The 6,715-nt window shown below is 37.9% G+C and overlaps 1 pseudogene; it reads right to left on the reverse strand.

The window, feature by feature from the left end:
* Positions 1-3,627: 3,627 nt before the first annotated feature.
* LOC121147498 lies at positions 3,628-4,118 on the reverse strand (annotated as a pseudogene).
* Between the last annotated feature and the right edge of the window lie 2,597 nt (positions 4,119-6,715).

Raw genomic sequence — 6,715 nt, forward strand, 5'->3', positions numbered from 1 at the left:
CTTTAGTTCGCTATGATATAATTATGATACAATTACTGTGCTGACATTCCACTCCTTTTGTGCATGTGAAACCAAATAATGCAAAAATTTCCAGCAAGCAAGGCAATAGGCAATATTCAAGTCCCACCCCAAATTTTGCTCATTTACTACTAAATTCAGTGTCCAATACCAATCTATATGCCTTCAGATCATTTGGGATGGCCCGATCCTTGTTGACCGTAACTTGTTCTTTCCATCTCTCCCTTGATCAAGCCTGTACTTCTTTTCATTGTGTATGTTTCCTTTGCTTGTAAAAAATTTTTGGGTTTTTGCTAAACTTTACCCAAGTCCTGTTCTTGAATTCTTTCTTGTGTCAGAAATAAGAATCTTAGACAAAGACACCCTACAGTCATTTTGTCCCAGCACCCTTTGGGATAAAACTAAAATTGATTCTGGGCTTCTGGCTGTGATCTGGACCAGGGTGGAAGACATTTGGGGAGGGAATCAGTGTATAAAAAATTTTTCTCTCTCTCCCACCCTGTCTCTTTTTCTCTGTCTCTGCCTTCTAAATAAGTATTTTTAGCTCCATAAAATTCAAATACATAGAACGTTAATCCATATTAGTGTTGAACAATGTACAAAAATATGAACGTGAGAATTAAGTGACTTTCATGAACCTTCAGCCTCTCTGGCACTTTTGGTTTGATCCAGTGGTTCTCTGGCATCTCTGTTGCATAGGCGGGTCTCTGATTTTATCTGTAGTGAATAGGATCAGACTTTTTTTTTCTTGTCTTTAGTGTTTACCCAGCATTTACATTGTATTTGAAGTTACAAGTAAAGTAGAAATCAAGAATTCATGCATCTGGATACATACAGATTTTGGTATAATCATGACATCCTGAAGACAACAGTCCATTCATACTGAAGGACAGTACATTATTAGCACTATGATAATTACTAATTGAATGATTATAGTAGTTCTTCAATCTCACCAAACCTATTTCTCAATTCTAGCTCATAAAATTGTGCTGAAGTTTGAAAACTCCTTGTAAAACCCTTGGCAAAGTGGATGCATGTAGGAAATATTCTGTTAATTTGTAATTTTTTATAGTTGATTTCTTGGGCTTTTCCATTCTTTAATAAGAGGCTATAATGAATTCTGTGAAAGCAGGGATCTAAATAATTCTCTATCTGTAACTGTGCTTTTGCTAACACAAACAGCAAAGTTCATATTCTGCAAAGAACAAAATTCTCCAGCAAAACATGGAACATGTTTAACAGAAGCCCTCCAGTTGGGGCAGCCATGGGAAAGTCGAACGTGCCCATTTGCAACCCAATTCAGAGCTGTACAACTATGACATACTGCCTCATAGAAGCACAATGCTTGTAATTATTAATAGAAAGACAAAAAAATTTAAACTTTCGATGACTTTCAGAGGTAAATATCAGTCCTATCAAGAGTTAGTTTTTTGTTACTCCATGTTTCTCACAGTCTTTTACAGGGGTATTCTTGTCAACTTTCCTATAATAAAATATTAGTTAAAATATGACAAAGCCAGGCTCAGTGCCAATGGCCCAGTGGCTAAAATTCTCACCTTGTGAGCACAAGGATTCCATATGGGCACCAGTTCATGTCCCAGCTGCTCCACTTTCCATCCAGCTCCCTGTTTGTGGCCTGATGAAGCAGCAGAGGACAGCCAAAGACTCTGAGACTCAGCACCCACGTGGGAGACCCAGAGGAAGCTCCTGAAATGGGCTCAGCTCCAGCCATTATAGTGACTTGGGGAGTGAAACAGCACGTGGAAGATCTTCCTCTTTGATCCTCTTCCTCTCTACGAATCTGCATTTCCAGTAAAAATAAATAAATCTTAAAAAATGCGATACAGGCATGATAAAGATGCCTACCCCTTACTCTCATCAAGTCTCCATCCAGAGAGGACTGTGCTTCCATTATTATGTCCTTTGTTTTAGAAGAGAAGCATGGTACTGTCATTTTAACCCATGCTCCTATTAACCTAGACTAAGATGCGCATACAAAGCAGCATTTATTACTTGATGTTAATGATGTCTTTCAACCCAGACATACCCCAAAACAGAGCAGTGAAGACTGTGTGTGTTTTCCACTCTTCGCATTCTGCAACCACTCCTTCCCAGTTCACACGACTAACGTAGTCAACATTATGGAACCGGTAATATCATTCCTCAATTCCCTATCCAGGGTGCCAACATTGGTGATGTTTAGGCAACATCACCAACAGATGCTTTTGTAATGGAGCCCTTGGAGCAGGCTATACCTGTAGGAAGAGTGGTATAGAAGAAAACAAAAGCAAAAACTTTATCCTGCTACATTTTTTGAAAAATAAACTCAATCTGGCTGCAAGAAGAGCAATAATTTAGATAAAATCAGCAACTTTCCCTCATCAAGAGAAAATGTGGTTTGGATATTTTTTGAGGTAAAAAGGAATCTATTGATTATTTTTGCTTTCTGTTAGTTTTATTTACGTGACCAAGCATCTTTTCTGAAGTTTCACATTTCCTCATCTTACTTGATTAGAAGCAGGATGCGTCATGTTATTGAATGTTGATTACTGTGGCTTGATATTTGGAGTTAAAAGTGGGTTTTTTTTTTCAACTCATAGAGAGCCTATTTTCAAAATTAACCTATTTCAGTCCCAGCACGGTGGCCTAGCGGCTAAAGTCCTCGCCTTGAAAGCGCCAGGATCTCATAGGGGTACCGATTCTAATCCTGGCAGCTCCACTGCCCATCCAGCTCCCTGCTGGTGGCCTGGGAAAGCAGTCGAGGACAGCCCAAGGCCTTGGGACCCTGCCCCCACATGGGAGACCCGGAAGAAGTTCCTGGCTCCTGGTTTTGGATCGGCATAGCACTTGCCATTGCGCTCACTTGGGGAATGAATCATCGGACAGAAGATCTTTCTCTCTCTGTCTCTCTTCTCTCTGTATATGTGACTTTCAAATAAAAATAAATCTTTAAAAAAATAAAAGTAACCTATTTCATCATACACGAAAATGATTTAATAGCTTAGCGTAGATCCCACACGCAAGGCAGAACATTGATATTTCAATTTTAGTTTATATATAGAACTGACTGCTATGCACCTTAAAATGGCCTTGGGGTACTATTCATGTCTATTTTCATTTTTGAAATACTTTTTTTTTTGCAAAAAGAAAACCTTGTAATTATTGAGTTGTATCATCTAAGTACCCACATGTTGAAATGATCCCCATGATCTCCCTTTCACAAAAAAAAAAAAAGAAGTAACAGCAGCAACAACAACAAAAAACACTATACAACGATTTCTTTTAGAAGGACCATTAGAAATAATGGTTAGTTGAAAATATGGTTAAAAGGATTGTGGATTCAAAGTCACCAGAGGACATTTCCATAAACATACTTTGACAAAGGCTACTTTAGCTCAAGAAACATTTGTCATGTTGCTCAAATGGCAAGACTTCTGATGAGACCGAACAGGTTGCATTAAATCCACAGACTGAGAAATAAAGCCAATATGACTAAATCAAAAACAGATCACATGAAGTACCTCATGGACAATACAAACACAGTTTAATAAATAGGAAACAGGTGACTGGCTGCCTTCTGAGAGAACATTCAGTTCCTCAATGGCTCATTTACAGACTTCTCTGAGACTGCACGGGCACTTCTATCTGGGTAAGGCTAATGGAGTGGCCATTTAAGTTTGTAGACATCTTGCTTTATTAATGCCAGAGTGCCAGGCTGCACCCCAACACAAGCTGGCATGTGACAGATGAGTTCATGCTCATGAGAGTCATACTTATCACCAAGTGGGGGTTATCTTTTCCAGGTCATGCTTGGCAAACACACTTTTCAGCTTTGCTTCTGGAAGTGACAACCCCTAGATGACCTCCAGATTTAGGCTCTGGTCTCTGGACTCTGTTTCTTCTGAAATGCACTCAGCAGTCTTCTTCAAAATGCCTGCCACCTCTTCCAAGTCTTTACAGAAACTCTGGATTCCAAATACCTTGGCACCTTCTACACATCTCTGGGTCTTTCTCCTTCTGTGTTTACAATCACTCACCTGTCTCTGATAGCTTACTGGTAAATCCTGGACTTTCCTCTGAGTTTCACAGCATTTAGTCATAATGTCCAAGTTTATCAGGAGACTCCTCAGAACTGCAGAGCTCACCAGGGGCTCTCTGGTTACACTGCAGAATATGTGCAGGCATCCCCTGTTCTCCCAAGCAGCACTAGAGGCTAGGAGGTGCTGTGTTGGTTACCAGACTGCCTGCAGCATCTGAATGTCCGTGTTTACAATCAGTGGTGCTCAACCTTTTGAGATGAATGCTGGAAGAATTGCCTTACTTGATTATATCTCAAAAGAGCATGTGTCAAAGAGGTAGCGCTCAGCAATTGTTCCTACATTTCTAGGCCTGAGATTAGCTCCTGAGACTAGTCAGTATATACTTCTGTTACTATAAAACCATTTGCTAATGGACTGAGAGGACATCATAATGGCATAACTCTGGAAATTCCGTCATGAACTACTCTTCAATTTGTCTTTCTACGTTGCCCTGTCTTTATTGTTGGTTTACAACGCATTGCCATGACACAGATGCCATCTTCCCTCCAGATGACCATGCTGTATGTTCAGTGAAACTGATGTCTGCATTTTATTTATACCCAAGAAATTGATAAATACAAGATTTGTGACTGAGAATTGTGCATCACAATGTAACTAGACTTCAATTTAGCATTCACAAAATATAAAAATTAGGAGCAATAAAAGAGAAAAATTTGCTGTAAAATTAGAAGACATTAGTTCTTGATCTTAATTTGATTTTCTTTTTATGATGAAGAAATGAGACAATTAAAATCTGAACATTATATACACATGAAACATATTTTTGAGCCAGTATGAAGAGAAATTTTTAAGTAAAACTCCCATGCATAAAAAAGTCATAATTCTCTTATGACTTTACAATATAGCATAAGATTTCAATTGAATAATCTTACTATAATGACCTAAATTTAAAATTCTCACTAAACTTGCAAGCCTATTATTTCAATTTTGAATGAAATATCAAATTTTACATGTATTGGTAGCATTTAACATAGATATAATTTACCTAATCAATAAAACACAATATTAACTGACATACCAAAACTAATCTTTATTATGAATATTTGGTTTTGTCCTAATTACTATTCATCACCTTAAAATCTTATGTAGCAGACAATAATTTATAGATATTCCTAAATCCTTGAGGAATTTTATACACTGGGTCTGGGCAAAAACCCAGGAATCCAAATTTTTCAGAAATATGCCAAGTAATTCTAAGGTATGAATTTGTCAGAGAACCCTTTGGGAAACTATTATAAACAGCTCTAAAAAATAAAAACCAGAGTTGTTATGGTAATAATAACATAGAAGTGATTACTTTAGTCTGTTCTTCAAAAGCAGTCAAAACACATCACCACAAATACAAGTATCTTTTTAAAAGTTTTACACAGGGCCTGGCTCAGTAACCTAGTGGTTAAGGTCCTCACTTTGCATGTGCCAAGATCTCATATGGGCACTGGTTCTAATCCCGGTGGCCCCGTTTCCCATGCAGCACCCTGCTTGTGGCCTGGGAAAGCAGTCGAGGATGGACCAAAGCCTTGGGACCCCGAACCTGTGTGGGAGACCTGGAAGAGGCTCTGGGCTTCTGGCTTCTGCTGTTGTGGCTGCTTGGGAGGTGAATCAGTGGATTGAAGATCTTCCTCTTTCTCTTCTTTTCTGTATATCTAACTTTCAAATAAAATAAATCTAAAAAAAAAAAAAAACCTCTTACATAAGTTTGTACACAACTAAAGGACTTTCCATGATGGGAGTTCTTAACACTCTCATACATATTTTATAGTAAATATGTTCACCAGGAAGTTATCTCCTGTAGTAGAGTTTCTAAGCTCTGCTAGTGTATGTTGAGATCTATAGTACTCCATCATGAACAATGAAGATACTGTATAATATCAAACAAAATACAACAGAATCTCTACTGCAACCCATCCAAAGATACTCAGCACTGCTTGAGAGCCGAAATTCTTTAGCAAAAGGTATGTGCAAGAAGAGAGGACACCGGGTAGAGCAGAGGGAAGTGAGGAGTTGGGTCTCAAGGACTCTGTTTCTTCCCATCTTCCTTCACACATCTCTCCTCTTCCAATTCTTTGTTGAAAACCCTAGAAATTGCTGATTGCAGTTGTCCTTGGCCTTTCTTGGTGTTGGAAACTGATCCATAAAAGAAAAGTCATCATTTCAAATGAATATTTAGAAATCAAGGATAGAAAACTATATTTTGGAAGGAAACTGTTCCAGGCACTAACTCAAAGCAAGTCTGACAGAAGTCTTAAATAGCTTATAGGTAATTTCACTGTGAATAAAATCTTAGAAAATGATTGCTGTTTTAATTGATGCAAGAAAATGCTGCATGAAACTAAATTACCAAGAAAATCAATTACCAATAATCTAGTAGCATATTTATATTATAATTTGGCCTTTATATAACCAAATATTATTACATAAGCTCTAGTTTATTTCTCCAAAAAGGTTGACATGGCATTTTGCCTTGTATTTGAAAGCTATCTTTTGCTGTTAATTTGCATTAAACAAACAACAAAAAGACAAGGAAAAATCAAAGGAAGTACCCTATATGGTTCTCCCACACATCTTCAGTTGTGTGAGCAAGCAGTTAAAACATGCAA

Source organism: Ochotona curzoniae, unplaced genomic scaffold (assembly GCF_017591425.1).
Source record: "Ochotona curzoniae isolate NIBS_2020 unplaced genomic scaffold, NIBS_Ocur_1.0 scaffold_4506, whole genome shotgun sequence".
In the NCBI taxonomy this organism is placed as follows: Eukaryota; Metazoa; Chordata; class Mammalia; order Lagomorpha; family Ochotonidae; genus Ochotona; species Ochotona curzoniae.